At 38.0% G+C, this 24,903-nt stretch overlaps 1 protein-coding gene across 7 annotated transcripts in view; it reads right to left on the minus strand.

Annotated features, from left to right (window-relative positions):
- Positions 1–24,903, minus strand: part of MTMR3 (myotubularin related protein 3) — a 202,795-nt gene that overhangs the window by 109,641 nt on the left and 68,251 nt on the right. For all 7 annotated transcript variants that reach the window (XM_064272488.1, XM_064272487.1, XM_064272486.1 and 4 more), the window contains exon 2: positions 1,184–1,236. The gene's annotated coding sequence lies outside the window, so the exon portion shown is untranslated. The remainder of the gene's footprint in view (positions 1–1,183; positions 1,237–24,903) is intronic.

Here is a 24,903-nt window from a genome sequence, read left to right on the forward strand (position 1 = left end):
AAGTATTAATTCTACAGTAATGTAAAAGACAAAGGAAACTGATTCTGATCTGGAAACTCAATGAAGGCTTCGTGGAAGACTCATGCTTTGAATAGCTGGACCAGACAGATTTTGAGCTACAGAGACAATGGGGAACAAGCATGGCACGTGCAGAAAAAAAAAAAGAAAGTATTTGAGAAATAATAAGTAGGTGACTGTAGCTAGAACAAGAGGTGCATGAGGTGCCTGGGGAAAATGAATGACTAGTTGCAGGAGATGAATTTAAAGCCCACTTGTAATGAGCTCTAAATGCCACACTAAGGAGCCTGATCCTTATTCTGGAGGCAATGTCAAGCTAAAGGTTCCTGAACAAGGGAATCATCTGGATTTAGAAATTTAAGACTAAAGCAACGACTTCCCTTTTCACTAAAAGTGGATTATAACTCCCTAAATTAACAGATGGTAGAAACAAGAGACAGTAGTGAAGATATAGTATGTTGAAAGAGATATACGGAAACCCTGATAACATACTGGTTAAGAGCTACAGCTGCTAACCAAAAGGTCGGCAGTTCAAATCCACCAGGCACTCCTTGGAAACTCCATGGGGCAGTTCTACTCTGTCCTTATAGGGTCTCTATGAGTTGGAATCAACTCAACAGCAATGGGTATGGATAAGAGATATATATGGATCTTGGAAAACATACTAAGACAGGACAAGGATTAATTTCCACAATGGCACCAGGTCTAATAAATTTTTCAGAGCTTGCTTTCTAGTTAAAATTTATATTAATACTACTACCTCTAGTAGTAAGAGGTCTCAATTTTCATGTAGCTACATACCAGTTTAAGAAAACTCAATATAAAAATAAAGAGTTTAAATTTAGAAGAACTCCAGGTTGATGAGGATTGCTTATTTTAAATAAGAGATTAGGACTGCAACTCATAAAATAACTATTTAAACGCAAGTTTTCAGGCATAGTGTATTACATTACAGCATAATTATATATGGAAAAAAGTAACCTAGCCTGAGACCCAATGAAAAATTCAAATACACCGTATTTAGAGATACTGAAATGAATATTAAAAAAGCTCATCTAAATAAATATGAAAACGAACAAACATCTCAGAAATCAACCTATAAATTAGTTTTTCCCTGTCTCAAAACAGCACAGAGAGAGTGGTAGAAAAGTAAAAGCAAACTTACCAAATGAAGTTTGTCCCACAAACTTTTTGTACTAGAAGGTTTCTCAAGGCAATCTGCAAAAGAAAAACCAGAAGTTTTACAATGACAAATATCCTAAGAATCAAGTTAAACCACTTAGTTATCTCCACAGGACTCTTCTCTATAAGTTAGAATGTCATTAATTCTTAAGAATGAGACATCAAATTTTTAAAATTATTACAATGTAACTACTTAGTCAACCATAAATTTCAGAATGTTTAATTGTGCTGAACGGTCCCAGTTTGGTCTCAGCATACCTTCGGAAATTGTACAACCGTACAGAATGAAGCTTTCCAGCAATCTACAGATACTCCTATTTAAGGGCTTTTTGCAATCAATCAAGCATCATGTCTTATGGCTTCATAGGGAAATCTTTGCCATTACAGGAACAAGTACTTTAAAAAACTAAGATCGCAGCCCCTCCAGGCCTGGCCTTTGTACTTTAAGGTGTTTTGTATACATAGCTGGGTTCTACAAAGGGATCTTATCTTTTTATGTTTTAGAAAAAAAGGAGGTTAGATGCAACCAAGCACCTCATGAGATTAGTACTGTTGGTTCAAAGATTTAGGGTCGTGGCTTTGTGGGACTGTCCAGTCAAGTGGCTTAACACTGTTTTTAAACTATCTGTCCTTAACACCACCCCCAACCCCTAGTTAAGTGAGTAGTGCCTGAGGTCTTAAAAGCTTGCCAGTGGCCATCCAAAATACAACGGTCCTTATTCACCTGGAGCAGCAGAGGAAGATGATCCAGGAATCGAAGAAGGAACTGACTGCACGTCTAGCTGCCACCACGAACTACTGCCTCTTTTGCCATGAGACCAGAAGAACTGGATGGTGCCCAGTTACCACTACTGAATGTTTTGGTCGAGGACTCAATAGATGAATACTGATGTTGGGGAGGAGGGGGTGGAGAACAGAATTTCGGTTTTTTTTTTTTTGAATCCAGACCCATTGAGACTAAAGGAGAACTCTCAAATCTGTTGCCCTAAGAAAATCTTTGAACCCTGAACCAAAACTATCTGTTGAAGTCATCTCTAAACTAAACGACAACAACAAAAAACCAAAACCATTGCTCTGAGTCAATTTCAACTCATGGCGACCCTACAGGACAGAGCAGAACTTCTCCATAGGGTTCCAAGGAGCAGCTGGTAGATTCGAACTGCTGACCTTTCTTGGTTAGCAGCCGTAGCTCTCAACCACTGTGCCACTAGGCCCCAAAATTAAATAACAGCTCAGCTGAATTAGTAAAGAATGTTTGCCTTGAGCACTGCACTTTAAAAAAAAAATTATATATATATATATATATGAGATTAAATTGAAAACGGTAACTCTAAAGCACAGATGAGAAATTTAGGAGGCAGTGAGTCTAAGTGATTGATGGTGAAATAATGAGTAGAGATAGTGAAAAAGGTGACACAATGTGAAGAATGTAATCAATGTCAGTAAATTGTGCATACAGAAATTGCTAAATGGGTATGTGTTCTGCTGCGTATATTTTCATCAAAAATATTTTTACAACGGGGGGATTATAGTCAAAACACAATTCTTGTCACAACTAGCCAACAGTCTCACCTTTATAGAGATAAAAAACCTGATCAACCTGATTCTCTGTAACGATTTCTCTCAATATTTGCAGACACAACTCATCTTTTGGGACTGGTGGTTTAAATAATATGAAGGTACATGTTATAGATTGAATTCCCAAAAACATATGTTGTAAACCCTAACCCCTAGGACTGTGTGGGTTTTCAACGGCTGATTTTTCAAAAGTAGGTCACCAGGGCTTTCTTCCAAGGCACCTCTGGGTGTACTCCAACCTTTCAGTTAGCAGTCAAAAGCGTTAACCATGTGCACCACCCAGGGATTCCAAAAGTGAAGCTAGACATGCAATAAAAAAAAGTGTTTCAATCATTTAACAAGTAGTATTTTTGTCTCCCAATAATTTTAAATTTAAATTTTGTAACTCAAGCCATATTAACCACACACTACACAGAAAAGATAAAAAGCTACTCATATTTGTTGCTTTACATATTAACTGTATTAAGTGTCAAGATCTGTCATGCTCTTAAATTGCTTAACTAGGTACAGCACAGAACAGCAGTGAAAGCTGGGAGGTCTGTAAATCTGTAGGGCTTTTTCTTGCTTTCTAGTATAATTTTGCCTGAGTATTTGCATATTGAAATAATAATACTGCAAATTACTTTCCTTTAATATTTCCTTTATATTACAGTCACAGTACTATATTAATTTTTTAAAATTCTGTCTGTAGGTACATTATATTATCTATGAATTTCCCTTGAGGATAGTAAAGGAGCCATTGGAAACATTTCTTAAAGACCGGTTACTGGATCTTATTATCCTCACCTGTAAAAAGAAGACCCGGCTAAAATAGTAAATGTAAACACACTCCACTTAAAAAGTGTTATATAGCAAAAAAGTGATGAGATAAAGCTCATCGTAACTCAAGAAGTGTCAAAGTACTATCAGGTTAACGTCCAATGACTAGTAACAGGCATGTATGTGTATTCAGAGCTCAGAGGACAGGCAGCTTCACAGGAGAGATAGAATTTAAGCCGGGTCTTACAGACTAGGTGGGGTTTATAATAAAGAAAAGGAAGAGAACGGGAGTGGTTCAAAAGTGCACGGCTATTACATAATACCACAGGAGGAAGAAAGTACATTTTTGGAGAAAAATAGAATCGTCAGAAGGTCGAGAGAGTGTTTAGGAAGAGAAGGCAAGAAAGGCAGTTAGGACACAACTGTGAGCCTTGAATGCTAGGCCAAGGAGTCTAGACTCCATTCAATGACATAAAACCAAGTTATACGAGCAGGAGAATAGTAACATAAAAGTGGTGGTGCTAAACAGTATACAGCAGCAATAAGATGGTTTGGAGCAGAAAGTCACTTATGATGTTACTGGAGTAGTAGTTCAGATACGAAGTCCTAAAGGCCCAATATCCCAAAGATAGTGAAACTGCAGATGAAAAGACTGAAGTAAGTTGAAGTATTACTTGCCTGGTCTTGGTAACTGATTGACAATGAGAGCAGGTTGGGGGAAGAAAAGCAAATTTGTCAAAGATAACTGCAAACATTTAAAACCTCTGTGACTGGAAGAAGGATGATATGTTTAAGAAATGATGCTTAGCTTCTAAGAAGTTATACAAGCTATGATATACACTGGCTTTAAAGGTGGCCTCCCAAGTAGATGTGTGTCCAGCAGGTAATTTAGGGGGGAAATGGGATTAAATTCAAGAGGCAGGCCAAGTGTAATAGTAAGAATATAACTAGTTGAGAGATTTAACTCAAGTAAATCATTATTATTTACTATAAGTATCATCTGGCATGTTTTAGAAATTACTTGATAACTTACTTTATTCTCAAAGATATGAGACATCCATGCTACAGAAGTATTTGTATAAAGTTTCCACAGGTGTCTATAAAATCCCAAGGATGAGCCAAACAATAAGGAGAGTCAACAAAAAGATTCAGGCAGGTTTGTTTTAATGCCAGCAAGGACTCTTCTTCCCAATAACTACAATCAAACATCTGCTTGCTTGGTTATAAACAAGTGTATCAACACAGAGGAAAAAAAACCTGCCCATGTCTCCTATGAATACTTGCCAGATAAAGGCCATTTAGAGGTAAGACTGAAAAGAGCTCTCTGGAGCAAGCAACCTTCCCATGACACCAGTAGGTCATTCACACCTCAGAGTAAGAACTGTTTGGGTGACATTGAAAATTTACTCATTCGAAGAGGTAGAATATAACGTGGTTATGTCAAAGGCCTAGTTCCAAGGAATGGTTAAACACATTAAATACTAATAAACAGTCAGTGGCCTTTCTTTTATTTCCCTTTAACAGTATATTGGGGATGGGGTAGGGAGCAGGAGGGATTAACTACGGATACCCTTCAATTCCACCTCCAAGAGGAAGGCTAAAAAATAAACCATCTAAAGTTACCTGAAATAAGAGGTAAAAATTTTACCATCACATATTATACTATGGACAGGATTCGATCTATTGTAAGAGAAACCCCCAAAGAGAGTAAAAATCAACATACTTGAATATTAAGCACTATAAGATTGGATATCACCGTACAGCTTCATTAGAGGGGAAACCTAATACAATATACTCAAAGTTCCTTTCCAGAAGATAATTAGATAATAACTAGGAAGAAGGGTATGGAAGCCCTGAGAGGGCCAGAAAGAATGGAAAGCTACTCTGACCTACATATAACAATTTATGTGATCAACTGTCTGTCACCTGGCACATCTGCTTAAACAAGGGCAAAGTGGCACACCAACTTGGACCATTTATAAAATAAAAGAATCTAAACTACAAAAACTAATCAGATTGAACCTATGAAATAAGTTTTGCTTTAAGAAAACAGTTCTCTTACCCACGACACTAAAGGTGATCTTATTAAACGTTAGAAACCTATGTGCCGTATAATGATAAATAATATATAGCTATGCCTTGAACTATTATAGTTAACATTGTCTAGGTTCATATAATTTTTTAGGTGATCAGGCTCACTGAAACACTTGAAATTTATTCTTTCAAAAACAATCGAAAAGTAATTAACACGTCCTGTTTCCGAAATTCCAGAAGTCTTGCAACCATGGCTCACTGATCTTATGATTGTCTTAGTAAAGGTTCCTATTTTTACTTTGATAATGTTTAAGCACACATGTCTCTTATAAGATTTATGTATTCTGACAATCATCAACCAATCAAAAATATTCTGTTCCAAATTCCTGATAAAATTGTATATATAGCACTTTCAAAATCTTAACCAGAGTGCTAATTCATTCAATCATAACATGCTGCCCAACTTTAAAGCTGTCTATTAAACCTGCACGGCAATCTGTTAATGGTGTTCTGAGTTGTTTATTTTTGACAAACCAAATTCACAAGGAAAAACTAAGACTTAGGTCAGGCTTCCAAATATGAATGGAGATGGGGGGGGGCACCAAGAGAGCACTTTCATGGCTAAAGGCTACATTTTAACTTCAAAACAACAGAGCCATAATAAATGATTACTTATTGCATTTGTAGAAAGTTTATATTTATAGAAAATTTTATTTCCTGTTTTTAGTGTTTATAGTAATTTTAAAAATTTAATCAAATGTCTACATTTGTTCCTTATTTTAAGAACATGCTAAGAACTAAACTTTTTTTTTAATTATGTATGACTCTTTCACTTTTCAGTGGTTCAATGGCTCTAGGTGGAAAAGTTTCACAACTTTCATATTATACCTTTCCAAGGAAAAGGAATGTCCTTTACTAAACTTCAATTTTTGGAAACTCTGCTTATTTGGACAGACAATATTTACATATACAACTAAGGTCATCTATAGGAGGCTTTTGGGGCCCTGACTAAATTCCATTTCCTGGTCCACCTTCCCATACACGGAATCACATTTTGTAATCACAGGTGAAATCACATTTTGTAATTATAGCATTAAAGCCAAACTTGAAAGAGAAAATAAATCACAACTGTGTGCTCTTTAGGCCTTAGCGTCCTTCGTTAAGAAATGAAAAACCTACCATCAATGATTTCTAAGGTCCTTTCCACATTTTGCATTCCATGACTGGATTCCAAACAATGAAATTTCTAAAAGGAGAATAGGAACCCCAAAGGCTGTGTACATTTAAGGGTGGATTTTCTCTCTAAGGAATCCTAGAATTTTAAAGCTGAAAAGGTCCGAAGGAGTTCACTTAATGTGATCTCAAATGATAACTTCATCTGTTTGAGTCTTGATTTCCTTACCTGTAATACGATACTAATTAGACCTTTCCTGCCAAGTCGTTGGGGAATTAAAGCTAATATCTGTGCCTACCAAGGAGCCCGGGAGGCACAGTGGTTAAGCGCTCAGCTGCTAACAGAAAGGTCTGTGGTTTGAACCCACCAGCTGCTCCACAGAAGAAAAGTATGGCAGCCTCCTTCTGTAAAAGACTTATAGCCTTGGAAACCCTAAGGGGCAATGCTACTCTGCCCCATATAGGGTTGCTATGACACAGAATTGATTCAACAGCAACGAGTTTGGGATTTTTCCCCCTCTCTTTTTTTGGTCATCCTACCACATGGAGAAGCCCTGGTGGCACAGTGGTTAAAAGCTCAGGCTGCTAACCGAAAGGTCAGCAGTTCAAATCCACCAGCCACTCCTTGGAAGCCCTATGGGGCAGCTCTACTCTGTAGTATAAGGTCAATATGAGTCGGGACTGACTTGACACCAATGGATTTTACCACATGGGAAGTACTCAATAAATGGCAGCTATAAATGTCTTCCTTGTCACGCCATGCATAAAAAATAACTCAAAATGGATGAAAGACCTAAATATAAAATGATAAAGATCATGGAAGGAAAAATAGAGACAATGCAAGGAGCCCTAATACACGACATAAACAGAATACAAAACATTACTAATGATGCAAACACCAGAAGAGAAACTAGATAGCTGGGAGCTCCTAAAAATCAAACACTTATGCTCATCAAAAGACTTCACCAAAAGCATAAAAAGACAACCTACAAACTGGGAAAAACATTTTTACTATGACAAATTCGATCAGCATCTAATCTCTAAAATCTACAAGATACTGCAAAACCTCAACAACAACAAAATAACCCAATTAAAAAATGGGCAAAGGGCTATGAACAGCCACTTCACCAAAGAAGACATTCAGGCAGCTAACAGATACATAAGGAAACGCTCACGATCATTAGCCATGAGAGAAATGCAAATCAAAACTACAATAAGATACCATCTCACACCAACAACACTACCATTAATCCAAAAAATACAAAATAATAAATGTTGGAGAGGTTGTGGAGAGACTGGAACACTTATACACTGCTGGTGAGAATGTAAAATGGTACAATGACTTTGGAAATCGATTTGGCACTTCCTTAAAAAGCTAAAAATAGAAGTTCCACAGGGTCCAGCAATCCCACTCCTTGGAATATATCCTAGAGAATTAAGAGCCCTCACACCAAAAAATATATATGCACATCCACGTTCACTGCAGCACTGTTCACAAAAGCAAAAAGGTGGAAACCACCTAGGTGCCTGTCAACAGACAAATGGATACACAAATTATGATATATACATACAACAATGAATCCACGAAACATCTCATATGTCTTAGTTATCCAGTGCTGCTATAACAGAAATACCACAAGTGGATGGTTTTAACAAAGAGAAGTTTATTTCCTCACAGTAAAGTAGGCTAAACGTCCAAATTCAGGGTTTCAGCTCCAAGGAAAGGCTTTCTCTCTGTGTCGGCTCTGGGGAAGGTCTTTCTTGTCAATCTTGCCCTGGACTAGGAGCTTCTCTGAGCAGGAACCCCGGGCTTAAAAGACTCGCTCTGCTCCCAGTATTTCTTTCTTGGTGGTAGGAGGTCCCCAGCTCTCTGCTTGCTTCCCTTTCATCTCTTGAGAGATAAAAGGTGGTGCACGCCACACCCCAGAGAAACCCCCTTTACACGGGATCAGGGAGGTGAACTGAGTAAGGGTGGTGTTACAATCCCACCCTAGTCTTCTTAACATAAATTACAATCACAAAATGGAGGACAACCAAACAATACTGGGAATCATGGCCTAACCAAGTTGACACATTTTTGGGGGGACGCAATTCAATCTATGACAACATGGATGAATCTGGAAGGCATTACGCTGAGTGAAATTAGTCAGTCACAAAAGGACAGATACTGTATGAGACCACTATTGTAAGAACCCAAGAAAAGGTTTAAACACAGAAGAAAACATTCTTTGACGATTACAATAGTGGGGAAGGACAGAGAGAGGTATTCGCTAACTAGATAGTAGACAAGAATTGTCTTAGGTGAAGCAAAGGACAGTACAGTGGAAGTCAGCATAACTGGACTACACGAAAAGCTAAGAAGTTTCCTGAACACAACCAAACACTTCAAGGGACAGGGTAGCAGGGGCAGGGGTCTGAGAATCATGGTTTCAGGGGGCATCTAGGTCAATTGGCATAATAAATAAAGTTCATTAAGAAAACGTTCTGCATCCCACTTTGGTGAGTGGCGTCTGGGGTCTTAAGAGCTAGTGAGCAGGAGACAGGGCCAAGATGGCAGAGTAGTCAGATGCTTCTGGTGGTCCCTCTTACAACAATGACCTGAAAAAATGAGTGAACTGATTATATAAATGACAAACATGGAGCCCTAAACATCAAAGCCAAGGTTAGGAAATCAGACTGAGCAGCTGGGGAAGGAAGGGACAGTTCAGAAGCAGTGAGGAGCTGCCAGACCTGACTCAGCAAGAACCAGCACCCCACATGCCCAATCCCCTGGCACAACCGTGGTGGGGCTGGTGGTAGAGTTTGGGACGCGTTTCCTCAGAAAGAGAGAGAGCAGCGCAGGTCTGATCCCACTGTGCGACCACAGCAGGGCTGGCGGTACCATTCAGCACGCAGTTTCCTCAGCGAGAGACAGCGAGCAAGCAGCACAGAGTCTAATCGCACCTCTTAAATCAGTGAGGAATAGTACACTCGGCAGAGGTTAAGTATTTGCTTCTAATTTACCATGCACACCAAAGAGCACCCCCCTTGAAAGAACCCACTCCTATTTATCTGATCCCTCCTCCCTCTGTTCCAGTCCCCGAGCTGGCTTCAGTGGCGGTCACTTTTGCTGAGCCTGAAACAGGTCCAGCTGTGCGCCCTGAGCTACTCTCCCAGCCTTGGAGAAAGAACAAATTAACAAATGGGGAAAAAATAATCTGCCGACTCCCCTAAGCTGGGAACTCAGGGCAGAAGCGGCTACTCTGCCAGGGCACAAGCAGACAGTGAACTCTAAATACTTTTCACTTTTTATGGACCTGTGTGGACCCACTTCAGCAGCTTAGGCCCTCGTTGGCTCAGTGCAAGTATGTATGTGCCTGAGGTTTGACTTTGACTGTTTTAGCTCTGTGGTGGTGAGGCAGGTTTTCGACGTTTTACACCGCTCTACCTATTAAGCAGGGTCCTTACCTACCAACATCAAGGGCCTGAAAACTGGTGGTTCCATGCACACCACCTAGCCACCCACAACACAGGTCCAAGAATAAGTGGTGCAAAAGCATTGGCTGCCCATGATCTAGCTTCAGAGTTCACCCACCTGTGAGCTCTAGGTAAGAGGTATGCACCTTCCTCGAGGCACTCAGGGGACAGCTGTCAGACCCATGCCTTGGTCAAAGCATAAACCCCTGCTGCAGCCAGATACATGTGCCTATACCAGTCACCCCTGCTCCTCTAAGACTGTAGGTGAGAACCTGTAACATATTCTTGGAGACCAACCACCTGGACACCTGAGCTGAATCCACACAAGACAAGTGAATGGACTCCTGGGCTCATGTACCTGGTAACAGCTCTAGCCATCTGGTGACAGGAAGACACAGCTTCAAAGGTGCCAATAATCAAACTAGGTCACTTGAGCAGCCTATTTGGGTATATCAAAACAAAACAAAAAAAGAAGCTAGGATACAGTAAGCAAAATAAAATAAATGCAATAACTTATAGATAGCTCGGAAACAGCAGTTACTACCAAGTCACATAAAGACGACGACCATGATTGCTTCAACAAGCTCCCAGAACAAAGAATCAAAGAATCTTCTGGATGAGGATATTTTCCTGGACTTACCAGATGTAGAATACAAAGGATTAATATACAGAACTCTTCAAGAGATCAGGAAGGAGATGAGGCAAAACACAGAACAAGCCAAGGAACACACAGATAAAGCAGTTGTGGAAATTAAGAAGGTTATTCAAGAGCACAAAGCCAAACTTAATAGAGACAGAAATCCAGAAGATTAACAATAAAATTTCAGAATTAGACAACTTAATAGGAAGTCAGAGGAGCAGAACTGAGGCAATGGAAGTCAGAATTAGTAAGACTGAAGATAAAACACTTGACATCAATATATTCGAAGAAAAACCAGATAAAAGAATTTTTAAAAAATGAAGAAACCCTAAGAATCCTGTGGGACTTTATCAAGAGAAATAACCTACGAGTAATTGGAGTACCAAAACAGGGAGGGAGAACAGAAAATAAGGAATTGTTGAAGATTTGTTAGCAGAAAACTTCCCTCATATTGTGAAAGACGAGAAGACAGCCATCCAAGATGCTCATCAAACCCCACAACTGGCCAAACCAAAGATAAACAGAGAATTTTAAGAGTGGCTAGGGATAAACAAAAAGTCACCTACAAAGGGGAATCAATAAGACTAAGCTTGGCTACTCAGAAAAAAAAACATGCAGGTAAGAAAGCAATGGGATGACATATATAAAGCCTTGAAAAAAAATTGCCAGCCAAGAATTACGTATCAGCAAAACTGTCTCTCAAATATGAAGGTGATATTAGGACATTTCCAGATAAACAGAAGTTTAGGAAATTTGTAAAAACCAAACCAGAATTACAAGAAATACTAAAGCGAGTCCTCTGGTTAGAAAATCAGTAACATCAGGTAACAACCGATGACTACAGCACGGGAAAGAGCAACCGGGTATCAACTCAGATAGGGAAATCACAAAAACAAATTAAGGTAAAAAACACTCAAAACAGGGAAACAGGGATGTCATTATGCAAAAGACGATAACATTAAATTAATAAAGAAAGACAAAAAATGTAGTCATAGATCTTTCCTATGGAGATGAAGTCAATATAAAGCGACAAAAGTTTGGTTTAAACTTACAAAACAGGGGTAAAGAGTAAGGTAACCACAAAGGAGACTAACGATCCTACACATCAAAATAAAATACAGGAAAAACATAAAGAAAAAGCAACAACAAACTCAACACCAATGAATAAGAGGAAAAGACAATATCTAATGACAAACTACTCAGCACAAAAAAGTAAGCGGAAAAAAGAAACTGTCAACACCACCCAAAAAGGACATCAAAATGACTGCACAAAACTCATCCATAAGCCCATTGCCATTGAGTTGGTTCCAACTCATAGCAACCCTACAGGACAGAGTAGAACTGCCGCACAGAGTTTCCAAGGAGCGCCTACTACTCAACATTCAAAAGCAAGTTTCAGAGTCTCTCCTGACATCCACTTAGGTCTTTTCTGCCTCTCCTGTCTTTTTAATGACCTCTTGCTTTCTTCATGTATGATGTCCTTGATGTCATTCCACAATACGTCTGGTATTTGATCATTAGTGTTCAACGCATCAAATCTATTCTTGAAAACGTCTCTAAATTCAGGTGGGATATACTCAAGTGATACTTTGGCTCTGGTCAACTTGTTCTAATATTCTTCAGTTTCAACTTGAGCTTGCGTAATAGTAACTGATGGTCTGATCCACAGTTGGCTCCTGGCCTTGTTCTTACTGATAATATTGAGCTTTTCCATCATCTCTTTCCACAAATGTAGTTGATTTGATTACTGTGTACTCCATCTGGAGAGTCCATGTATATTGTCACCATTTATGCCGGTGAAGAAAGGTATTTGCAATGAAGATGTCACTGGTCTTGCAAAATTCAATCATGCATCTCTGGCATTGTTTCTATTACCAAGGCCATATTTTCCAACTACCGATCCTTCCTCTTCTTTCCAACTTTTTCATTCCAATCACCAGTAATTATCAGTGCATTCTTATTGCATGTTCGATCAATTTCAGACTGCAGAAGTTGGTAAAAACCTTCAATTTCTTCATCTTTGGTCTTAGTGGTTGGTATATAAATTTGAGTAACAGTCATATTAACTGCTCTTCTTTGTAGGCATATATAGATATTATCCTATCACTGTCAGCAGTGAGGAGAAAACTTTGTTTGGGCTGTTGGGGAACAAGCAGAAGAAACCTTTCTGAATTTGCCTACCAAAAAAAAAACTAAACTCACTGCCCTCGAGTAGACTGTGACTCACAGCGATCTTACAGAACCAAGTACAACTGCCCCATAGAGATTCCAAGGCTATCATCTGTAAGAAGGCAAAGTGCTACATCTTTCTCCCCTGGAGCAGCTGGTGGGTTCGAACCACTGACCTTTAGGTTACTAGCTAAGCGCTGAACCACTGTACCACCAGGGCTCCTTCCTGAATTTGCCTAGTTCTCGTTATCAATCTTACTGTTCATCTGTTTGTTTTGCATTATAAAGTTCCTCAGAGAGCGGAGGTAAGGGACCGGGATACTTACTTTGGTAAACAGATTTGCTTTTTTTCAGTTACTGAAAGTTTGGGGAGAAAGTTTGTGGCAAGAGATGTGATTTGGGCAAGGCCAAAGAATCTCATGGCTTTCTGCAGTGGCTTGCTGGGTGGCTTAAGTCCATTTTGTATATCTAAATTTCACTGGTTCAAATCCTAGTTTGAAGAATGGGGATTGTTTTTTCTTTTTCAAATATAGTTTACTTAAAAACTCATAATTATGTCTAAGTTTAAAAATAAACTTCTTGTCACTGAACAATCTGTGTAGGAATTAAAAACACAATAAACACAATAAAAACACAATAAAAAAAAAAAGCAGTATGCTTTTTACACAGTCCTGAGCTCTGGTGGCACATGGGTTCAGAGCTCAGTCTGCTAACCAAAAGGACAGTGGTTCAAATCCATCAGCTGCTCCTTGGAAACCATATGGGGCAGTTCTATTCTGTCCCATAGGGTCGCTATGAGTCTGAATCGACTTGATGGCCATGGGTTTGATGTTTTTGTTTCTGTTTTTTTTTGTCTTGCTTTCAAATGCAGGATCATTAAGAGTTCAAAACTTTAAGCAGGCAAACAATTCTAAAGAAATCTTCTTTTTCACTAACCTGAAAACAAATGGCTTTCCTTGCACATGCCCTGAATATTAAGCAACAGACTCAAGGCAAGATTACTGTGTGGAAGCAATACAAAACAATTCAGAGATGTAAAATTTTAAGAAGTGGATTCTTCATTGTCACTACTTTGGATACCTTTTTCAACTTCTAAGTGCTTCCTCATTTATATCTATTCACTTTTCAGGTATCAAATGGATGATATGACCTTCCCAAATTAGGATTCTATGGCCTGCTGGGTCGGATGGTAGGCAGATGATTTTAACCAAAACCCAGGCATTCATAAGCTGAGTAAAACTACGGTGGCTTAGTCTTGTTCGCTACACAGAGGCCTAAGCCTCAGGTTTTCTAAATCATTTGCAGCTGAAGTCAACTACAAATAAAAGCAGAAACAAGGAGAGAATTCAAAAGTATGCAACACCCATCTATCATAAAAGTTCACTGCGATGAAGGTTCATCCCTTTAACAAATATTTTTGAGTGATAATCACTATTCTAGGCACTGGTGAAACTGCAGTGAACAAAGCAAAGCTCCTGGCTGCCACTCTAGGGTCAACGGTGCTATTCTCTCATAAAGCTGAATGCCCACAGTGTGACTTTCTTCCTACCTATGACCACGCTTTGAACAAAGATAAAGTAATAGAGTAAATATAAAATTGAGTCTGTCCTGGCTCAGTGAGATCTCCATGCAAGAGGATTAAAATTTTAATTAAAAATAAAAAGATCCACCTCTTTAGAAATACCAGTTCTGTGAGTTTTTGAGGTTCCAGAGCAATTTCATGATCAGCCTGCTGCGGGGTACAGATAAGTAGCTGAACTGTTATCACTCCCTAAGCAAAAACAACTATCCTTTCCTGGGCGGGGGATCCTCCTAGCAAGTTGTCAGAGCCTTCCATTGAACTCCAGGTTATAATCACATTTCTGTTTCAAACAGCCTTTACTGGTAATACATATATATGTCTCTTTGATCAACAGCATTTATGACAGTGTTCATGTAACAAGTAAAAACAAAGCTCTGTTTCAATAGATAATGACCAAAAGACCAATCTTGTGGCTACATTAGTGGTACACAGCATGGTTCATTTTTTGTTTACACATATTGGTTTTTAAAAAATGTGGGAAAGCCTGTATGTTTCCTTTCCTTTCTGAATACTTTCCCCAAAGGAGGTTCTATAACAGAATTTGAAACAGTCAGTTAGTGATCAATGCTTAAGACCATTTGTCCTCAGCCACTAAATGCTTTTCCAAATGGGGACCCAGACAAGTGAGAAGTCAAAAGCAAAGTAACTGGTGTTCTAGTATTTTCAGATACTAAGATTTGGTTGTATTTCAAATGGACCTTATTGTTTTTCACATCTCAAAGAGCTAGGCAAGAGGAAGCCCTGACTATGTTCTCTGAAAAGATTGCCTGTGACCAAAAACCAACTTCAGCAAATTTGATTGATATCTTTTTAAATCACTTACCTTATACAAATTTTCCTTTTAAATTTGATTCTTATACAGGGATGAAAAAAAATGGGGGGGCAATAAATCATACATGTCTTTACCACCAGAGGAGATTAAAACCAAAGATCACAATCTGCTAAAAAAAGATAGAAATTAAATAATTTTAAGATAAGGACAAATATAGGTATTTTATTACATATGTTTTGACTCGTTCTTTAGAATCACTTCTATGTAGAACACATTCATTTCACACTATTAACTCAGAAATATTAAATCATTAGTAGGACTGTAAGGAATTTCTACTAAGTAATTTATAATGTTATTTTCTTGACACTGTGTCTTCCATGAAAGTTCACGAGGTAGGCATCATTTTACCACTGAAATTAAGAATGTAAGACCTCATTCTATAAGGCCGCATTTAGGCTTAGCATTTGATATAAAGAAATGTTCCCTGTCTCCTAAGAAAGGAAAATTCCTATAATTTAACAAAGGACAAGATAAACATTTAAGTCTCCGTTTTTAAGGAAACGTGACAGGAAAACCAGGCTTTCAATCACCAGAAAATAATTTAATTAAATGCCAAGCAGGATGGTTTTATCTAAGTGCCAAAGGTAGTTCAATATTTATAATTGCTATGGCAAGATCAGAAAGGCTAGCTTTAGCATCAGGAAAAAGTTTCCTAAGTTTTGCTCCTTTGACTATTTCCAAGGTCTACCTTAAGGAAATCAGCAGAAGGCAAAACCCTACACACTCATTAATATTGTGCTATTTGGTCCATATTAACCTCTGACAGAAAGGAAAGAAGTTAACTTTGGTAACCATCTCCAAGACCGCCCCCGCCTTTCTCCCCCTTACTTCAAATCACAGTTCTCATCCACACCGCATAAATCAAGATTCCTATTTAAAAAGAAAAAGGATGCAATCTCTAGAAATTCATGCTTCCTCATGGAAACTTAGATTTCCTAATTATAAATTGTAATCGCTTTTGCCCCTCTTAACACATCATACAATTATATCATAAATAACACTAAATTGCAGACTTGTCCCTCCTGCCTCCTGTCCAAAAAAAAATTTTTTTTTTAATTTTCTTGGACAAAAGAACAAAAATGACCAATTCCTGTGAAGATAAGCAGTTTTATAATAGGTTCTCAAAAAGTTTCTTTAATAAGTTTTAAGAAAAAAAATTAATGAGATAGGTAGCAAAGACCAAAAATGTGGGTTTTTTTTTTTTAAAAAGGCAACTAAAGAATTAGGCAGGTGTCATTTTGCCAATGATATGTACCAACGTCATTTTGAAATCTGCCTAACTTATACTGCTAATCATATGAATCCTGCCCTAAAGGCAGGAGTCCTGGGGTAACAGGGCTGCTAACCTTCAGCCACTCCACAGGAGAAAACGATGTGGCAGTCAGTTCCCTAAAGATTTACAACCTTGGAAATCCTTTGTGACACTTTTACTCTGTCCTACAGGGTCACTGAGTGAAACTGACTGGACAGCAATAGGTTTGGCCCTAAAGGAAGAAGAACAGAATCTTCAAACCCTACCTTTTTTACATTCCTCCCCTCCATGGCTGCCTAAGTGGTTTCTTTTCTAGAAAGACAAGCAACTTGACTTAAAGGTTAGCTTCCCCTAGAGACTCAAGAGTACGCCCATTTATAAGAGAGGTTTTTCTAATTTGCCTAGGTACTTGAGATGTTAAACATCAATTAAAAAAAACTGGATGGTAAACTATGCTAGAAAAATAGTTATCAGTGTTTATTCAATTAAAGATATCCCAAACCCAGTTAATCTGCTTGTTTATCAGTATATTAATATTCTATTAGGAATGCTAATGTTCCTCTCCTCTAGCTGTAAACAGACTCTTCAATGTCCTGGTTCTTTCCACTCAATTTTATGCGGAGTAAACAGGCATCAAAATGGACACGAGGTCCAGAAAAGCTGATCAAACTGCAGACCCACCGTTTAAGTATGCAACTTAACAGAGAAAAGAAGAGAAACAGATGGAAATTTTTAACCTTTGTCATTACAATTAAAAACTGTCCACCTCCAGCCAGCCCACAGGTACATTTGGGAAGACAGCAAAATTCAAATAGTAGAGGCTATGTGAAATGAAAAGAACTCACTCTTCTCCTGGCCTGGTTAAAATTTATATTCTGGCAATTAGGTAGGGGGCTACTCATATTTTCAAAAACAAGCCAATAAAAACCCAATAACCTCCAATAACCACACCACAATGTGGGCTCTGTTTAAATGGAGAGCTCACGTACCTGCTCTCTGAAGCAGTCCTCCTCAATTATTAAATCGCCGAAAGACTAGAAATTGTCTTGACCAGAACACCACCTTCATAAGAATTCTTCTAAGACCATACAGTTCAACAGAGCCCCAGGAAAAGACCCACCCTTTTAAGCTAGTAATATTTATCTCACGTAAGCAGAGGGATACATGCAACTGCCATCCAAAAATATACAGGAAGAAAAGAAACTTTTTTAGCAAAAGTCAAAATGCAGAATGTAGCAACATTTTTTACCTAAGAAGAGCAAAAGTAATAAGTTAAATCAGGGCTAATAAGGAGTAAGCTATTAATTAAAATGGATTTCTCCCCATATACTTGTAAATAACTGCACTTAAATCAAGAACTCAGAAAAATCCAGGTAAGCTGTTCGTTCACACTGAAGATAAAAATCAAACCTCCCATTTCAAAAAAATTTATGCTGTCATTTTGTTTAATCCATTGCTCAGAAAATTTGCATGGCTTTTTTTTTTTTTACGCATACTGGCTAAATTACTTATATTCATGCTAAATAAATTAAAATGTTGGTGAAATATTCTCTTAAACAAGATGAAAAAATTCACTAACATACAAATTAATATGAACCTATTCCATACACTTTATAGAGTATTCTCAGTATACTGTTTACATATCAAAGACTTAAGTACTATTCAACACTGAAAAAAATAAAATACACTAGTATTGCATAAACCAGAGATTCCATCAGCCTGAAACCAGGAGAAATAGCTGATGCCAGGCTACCACCAATGACTGCCCTAACAGGCAACAAACACAGCAGAGAGTCCCTGACAGAGCAGGAGAAAAGTGGATGCAGAACTCAAATTCACATAAAAAGACCAGACTTAACGGTCTGATTGAGACTAGAGGAACCCCAGAAGACACGGCCCCTGGATTCTCTGTTAACCCAAACTAAAACCATTCCTGAAACCAACTCTTCAGACAAAGATTAGACTGAATTACAAAACATAAAATAATACTTGTGAAGAGTGTGTTCTTGGTTCAATTAGATACACAAGGCTAAATGGGCAGCTCCCGCCTGGAGGCAGGATGAGAAGTAAGAAAGGGATAGTTGCTGGCTGAACCAAACCAAAACGAAACCCAGTGCCGTCGAGTCGATTCCGACTCGTAGTTGGCTGAACAGACACGGGAAATGGTGGGGTGGAAAGGGGCAGTGTACTGTCACATTATAGGGATTGCAACTAGGATCATGTAACAATGTGTATAAATTTTTGTATGAGAAATTACCATGAGCTGTAAACTTTCACCTAGAACACAATAAAAAAAAAAGAATACACAAATATTGAAATTCTCACGTCTCCAGTAAGCATGTGAACACAACTACTATTAAGGATAGTATCACACCTCCAAGGACAAGCTGAGCCACTTAGAGGTTTCATGCATTTCTCAACATGAAAACAGTTTGTCAAAGGAGGTAACTTCTGAAAGAGGAGGAAGGAATAATGTGCTTGTCCAAGCTCCATGATAAACTTCAACCCTATGACTGGATAATACATTCTGTATGACTTCTGTTTTTAGTTAGGGCACTTAAATATTCTAAAATACAAGGATCTATAAGGACCTTGGGAAGAGCTTGCAGTTTTTCTTTTCTAGAGATTTGCCCACTGCCATCGCGTTGGAATCATAGTGACCCTATAGGACGGAGTAGAACCTGGTAGATTTGAACTACCCGCCTTTTGGTCAGCAGCCATAGCTCTTGAACACAATGCTACCAGTGATTCACATCCTCAACAGTTTCCTTGCCTCTAACTTAAACCCTATACACCCTTCTCCTCACTTATCGACTATTTTGTTATTCGACATTTGGCATTTCTGACGATAGTAAAAAATCTACTAGCCAACTATTTTGCCCATTAACAACGTACATCTGGCAGTAATAAATGCTGAGGTATGAAGTAAGAGTAACGCTGGCTGAGAGGGTTAAAGTTATGTGTCACCGTGGCTGGGCCACAATTCTCAGTGGTTTGGCAGTTATGCAATGATGTAATTTGTCAATTATGTAATGACGTAATTTGGCAGTTATATAATAAAGTAATTTGGCAGGTATATAATGAAGTAATTTTGCAGTTATGAAACAATGTAGTCATCTTCCACTTTTGTGATCTGATGTGTTCATCCTCCATTTTCACATAATGCCATTTTTCATATAACAACCTGGTCTTTGAAACCTAACCATGTCAATAAGGGAGGAAAGAGCATATTCTATAGCATATAATTAGTTTTTCAATGGGAGTACTCTATTACTAATGTTTCCATGTTGTGTTACACATACCACTGGTGATATCTGAGATGACTGAAATGGAACATAGACAAAAAAGCTACATATTTATGCTAATAAACACTGGAAAACAACCTTCTGCATTTTATTGAATCTGAGATGCCATCAATTTCAAGACATACCATTAATCAACACACCACTAATAAAGAGAAAACCTTGCCAACTCAACTATAATGTGCCATTGATTTTAAGATACATTCCCATACTTCAAACAATCATGATGGTAACGTATTAATGAAATGTCTAGATCATACTGCTCTATATGCTAATGCAAAACCTCCACACACAAACATTGCTACATAACTGTCACTTTCTCAGGTTGTTTTGTTCTCTCATTTTTCTCATAAAACCAATCACAAGCAGGTCTGACCATATGCAACAGTATCTAGTTTTTCCCCCAACACAGGATGGCTACTTCCAGAGAGCTCCCCTGCATCTTTCCCCAACCCTGACTGCTATTGCTATCATAGGACCACAAAGTAACAGACATCCTCTGGGCTGCCCATCAAGTACATTCAACTCTACATATCCTAAACAGAATTCATCATCTGCTTTCCTCCCTCATTCCCTACCATATCTCCTTTCTTAAAATACTCCGTTGAGAATCGTAATTATTCTAGGTCTCTCAGGCTATAAACTATAGAACTCTTTGACTCTACTTCCAATAACCAAATCTGACACCAATTCCCACTGCTTTCTTTGAAATACCCAATTTCCATCTTTCTATTCCATGCCACAAGTGTCATCACCACTTGGTCTAGCAAACCCATCCTGAAACGTTTGTCAATTAAATGTTTTTTAGACTTTAATTACCTAAAAACAAAATAACTACAGAAGTCTTACAACTGAACTCGCTGATTTTTGGTCAGTTCCTCTTTTAACATCACCTGTCCCACTCGACAGGTTATGATATCCTAGATAGGTCATTCTCTTACTCAACATTTGAATCTAAGGGCCCTGTACTATCTGATGACAGGTGTTAAAATATAGCTTATATATTATGAGAAAGGTTCTGGAATGAGGCAGTTTTGAATGTAAATTCTGCCTTCAAATGTCTAGTCACTTTCAAAGTTCATGCAGTCTCCTCATGTGTAAAATGGAGATAATTTTAGAACATAAGGTTATTGCGTTAATGTCTTCAAATCAATGCTCAGTGGATAATAATTCTGACAAGGAAAAGAAACATGCTAAACAACTAGTTTTCCAACAAAATAAATATAATTTCAGTTGAATAAGAGAAATTAACCAGAGCCTTTTATTACCTACCCATTGAATAAATGTTTCAAGTACTCCCGTGTCTGTTTCAAATCTCAACATTCTAATCCCTACCATAATGTAATGCTTCCACCTACCTTATACAGAATGAAACCTCAAGATTCAAAGATTTAAAGATCAAGTTTCCATTATCATTACAAACCTTAAGTTCCAAATAATGAAGTAATATGTGATTTTCCTGAAGCAAAAATTTAAGTCATAAGCATTTAAGGCTAAAACCACTTAACTGGGTGAGCCCGGCCAATTACTAACCATTAGTCTCTACGCATCTCAGTTAACTCTAGAGGTACTACCGTGATACTTGATGAAATCTAATGCTTCCCTCTGAACAACAAGGTCTTCCCAAAATGAGGATCTTACTTTCCTCCTCTAGGACATTCTATGCGCATTCGAAATTCCGCATCATTTATGGCATTTCCTATACCCAGACTGTCTTCTCTCTACCAACCAGATCCCCAGAGCTCTTCTAGTATTCCAAGACACCAAACTTTTACTCTGTTTTGACAAGTACACATGATTTGGCATTTCTTCTCTTTTATCAAAGTCCCCCCCCATGAATACTTCCCCCCACCATTTAAATTCCTTCAAAAACTACTCAAAATGTTTGATTAATCAATGAAATAATATTTATCCTTTGTTAAGAGTTTGGGGATAGTTAATAAAAGTTCTTCTCATTGCCCCCGTTGCCATTGAGTCCATTCCAACTCATACAGACCCTATAGGACGGAGTAAAACTGCCTCATAGGTTTCCATGGAGTGACTGGTGGATTCAAACTCCCGACCTTCTGGTTAGCAGTTGAGCTTTTAACCACAAATTGCTTCTTCTCATAAGCAGTTAAAAAAACAAATATAGGTTGACAGTTAATTTTCTTTACAATGCATGAGAAAACTAAAGGGTTTTCTACTTCAACGTTCCAGCGTTAAGCTAATAATAGATAATATATGCCGTAATTAACTGTAAACTGTCATTTCACTAACAAGTAAAAGCCCTTAAAGCAAATGGGAACTTGGTAGCAGCTGTAATATCAGTCCTCATCTTTATTTCAGTAGTTGTACAAAAGTTGTGAAAGCTCCTGAAGTGGTATTAAAACTCGTAACGCTGCTTTGTATAAAATAAGGGTGGTTTTTGTAAAGATAAAAATATTGCTTCAAAAAAAGGACATTGAATATGAGAGTATAACAAGCATAGATATGTGACAGCAAGAACAGGAGAGAAAATCCAATCAATCAAAAAACATACAAGCTTAACTTAACATTAATGAGCCTCCTGTGTGACCAGGTGCTATGTTATATTATTATTAAAACACCAGTTGCCATCAAGTCAATTCCAACTCATGGCAACGCCATGTGTGCCAGAGTATAACTGTGTTCCATAGGGTTTTCAATGGCTGACTTTTCAGAAGTATACTGCCAGGCCTTTCTTCTGAAGTGCCTCTGGATGGACTCGAATTTCCAACCTTTCCATTAGCAGTCAATCGCATTAACCGTTTACACCACCCAAGGACTCCATATTATTATTAGCAGTTACCTTTTATTGAGCACTTAACCTATGTGTCAGGCATTGTTTTTAATGTATTATACGTATTAACTCATTTAATCTTCACGACAGTCCTACAAAAAAAAATTGAGCACTTAACATATGTGTCAGGCATTGTTTTTAATGTATTATACGTATTAACTCATTTAATCTTCACGACAGTCCTACAAGGTAGCAATTATTACTGTTTCCTTTTACAGCTGAAAAAAGCATACACGGAAAAGTAACTTTCCCAAGGTTGTATCAGGTAAATGAGGAAGACAGAATGAAAAACCCAGGCATTCTGGCTCCACAGTTTACACTGTAAACCTCTATACCATACTGCTTCTACACTGGATGAAGTAAGTTAATATTTGATGTTGAGGATACTACTCATAAATAGAATCCAAGTAAGAGGTCCTTGTATATTGAGAATGCATATCCTACTATATTTTTCAAAGAACCACATAGGCTTTATTCTCTTTCATTCTCCCATAAAACTAGAGATTTTCATCAGCGTTGCATTATCCACATCGGTGTTATATTTTCCTTTTGTCTGAAGTATACCATTTGACAATTGTTCCTAAAAATCTTTATTCTTTACAACTTCTTCTCACTTGTCCAGATAGTTCTGAACTCCAATTCTATCCTCCAAGCAGCTGACAAGTCATCTGTGAAGTTAATGAGCATACTCCCTATTTCATCACCTACATCACTCCTGAGAACATTATATAGTAAAGAACCCAATCCTAACCCTTTATAAAACTATTTGTTATCTCTCTCTCATCTGACAACAAACCACCAACAACACTGAGAATGACCCTCTAATCTGTTTTGCACCATTTTGCAATAAGGTACATTTTCATCCCTTATGGATGAAAGTGCCACCAGAGGTCATTAAAAGCTTTCCTAAAGTTAAAGCATAGCCATTGCTTGCCTTTGTTCCACAGACCTGTCCCCATCATAAGATATTACTTTGTATGACATACTGTTTTTCAAGGCTATACAGTTTATTACTTCACCATTTTTAAAATCTTTATAAATTCTTTTTGGCATCAATTACCCAAATACTTTTGAAAGCACAATCATGTTTTCAAATCCACAAGCGAATGTATTTTTTTCCTTTTTAATTGTTAGGTAAAATTTACTAGAATCTATGCTACAAAAAAGTCAAAGATATGCAAGTATATATACAAGATGTTAGTTTACATCTGGTTTATAACTTTTAAACGATTACAAATAGGTACAACAATATATCCATACAATGGAATATTATACCCTTCTAAACAAAGGAGTAGGTGAGTGACCCAGGCTGACCGAATCATAGCCCATTCCTCTCACCACATACCCCAAGTAGGGGGGCAATCAGAATTTCTCTTCCACTAGAACCATTAGTTAGTTGTGCACTAAGACACCTTGGAGTACCACAGTGCACTCAGAGGACACGACAGGATTATTTAAATTTTCAGTGGAAACACAGCAATAATTGACATCTAATGGACCACACAAACTGCCATGTGAGATAATTCAGTTTGCATATTAGCTCACAAAACATCCCTTTCAATGACCTCATTTCTTTAAGAAGCTGAGTTTTTAACAGCTGCTATGATAAAAAGTAAATACCATATAAAAGAGTGTGAAACAGGAAATGAAGGTAGCAATAGCTGATCTGATACCAAGGTTTTAGAATTTGTGCAGTATTCAACAGGCACACATTAGTAACTGGATTATTTAGGAATGAAATAAAAATGTTTTCTTTCAACATTGTGCATCCCACTTTGCAGAGTGGTGTCTGGGGTCTTAAGCGCTAGCAAGCGGCCATCTAAGATGCATCAATTGGTTTCAACCCACCTGCATCCAAAGAGAATGATGAACACCAAAGACACAAGGTAATTACAAGCCCAAGAGGCAGAAAGGGCCACATAAACCAGAGACTGTATTAGCCTGAGACTAGAAGAACTAAATGGTGCCTGGCTACAACAGATAACTACCCTGACAGGGAACACAACAGAGAACCCCTGAGGGAGCAGGAGAACAGTGGGACGCAGACCCCAAATTCCTGTAAAAAGACCAGACTTAATGGTCTGACTGAGACGAGAATGACCCTGGAGGTCATGGTCCCCAGACCT

Source organism: Loxodonta africana, chromosome 19 (assembly GCF_030014295.1).
Source record: "Loxodonta africana isolate mLoxAfr1 chromosome 19, mLoxAfr1.hap2, whole genome shotgun sequence".
Lineage (NCBI taxonomy): Eukaryota > Metazoa > Chordata > Mammalia > Proboscidea > Elephantidae > Loxodonta > Loxodonta africana.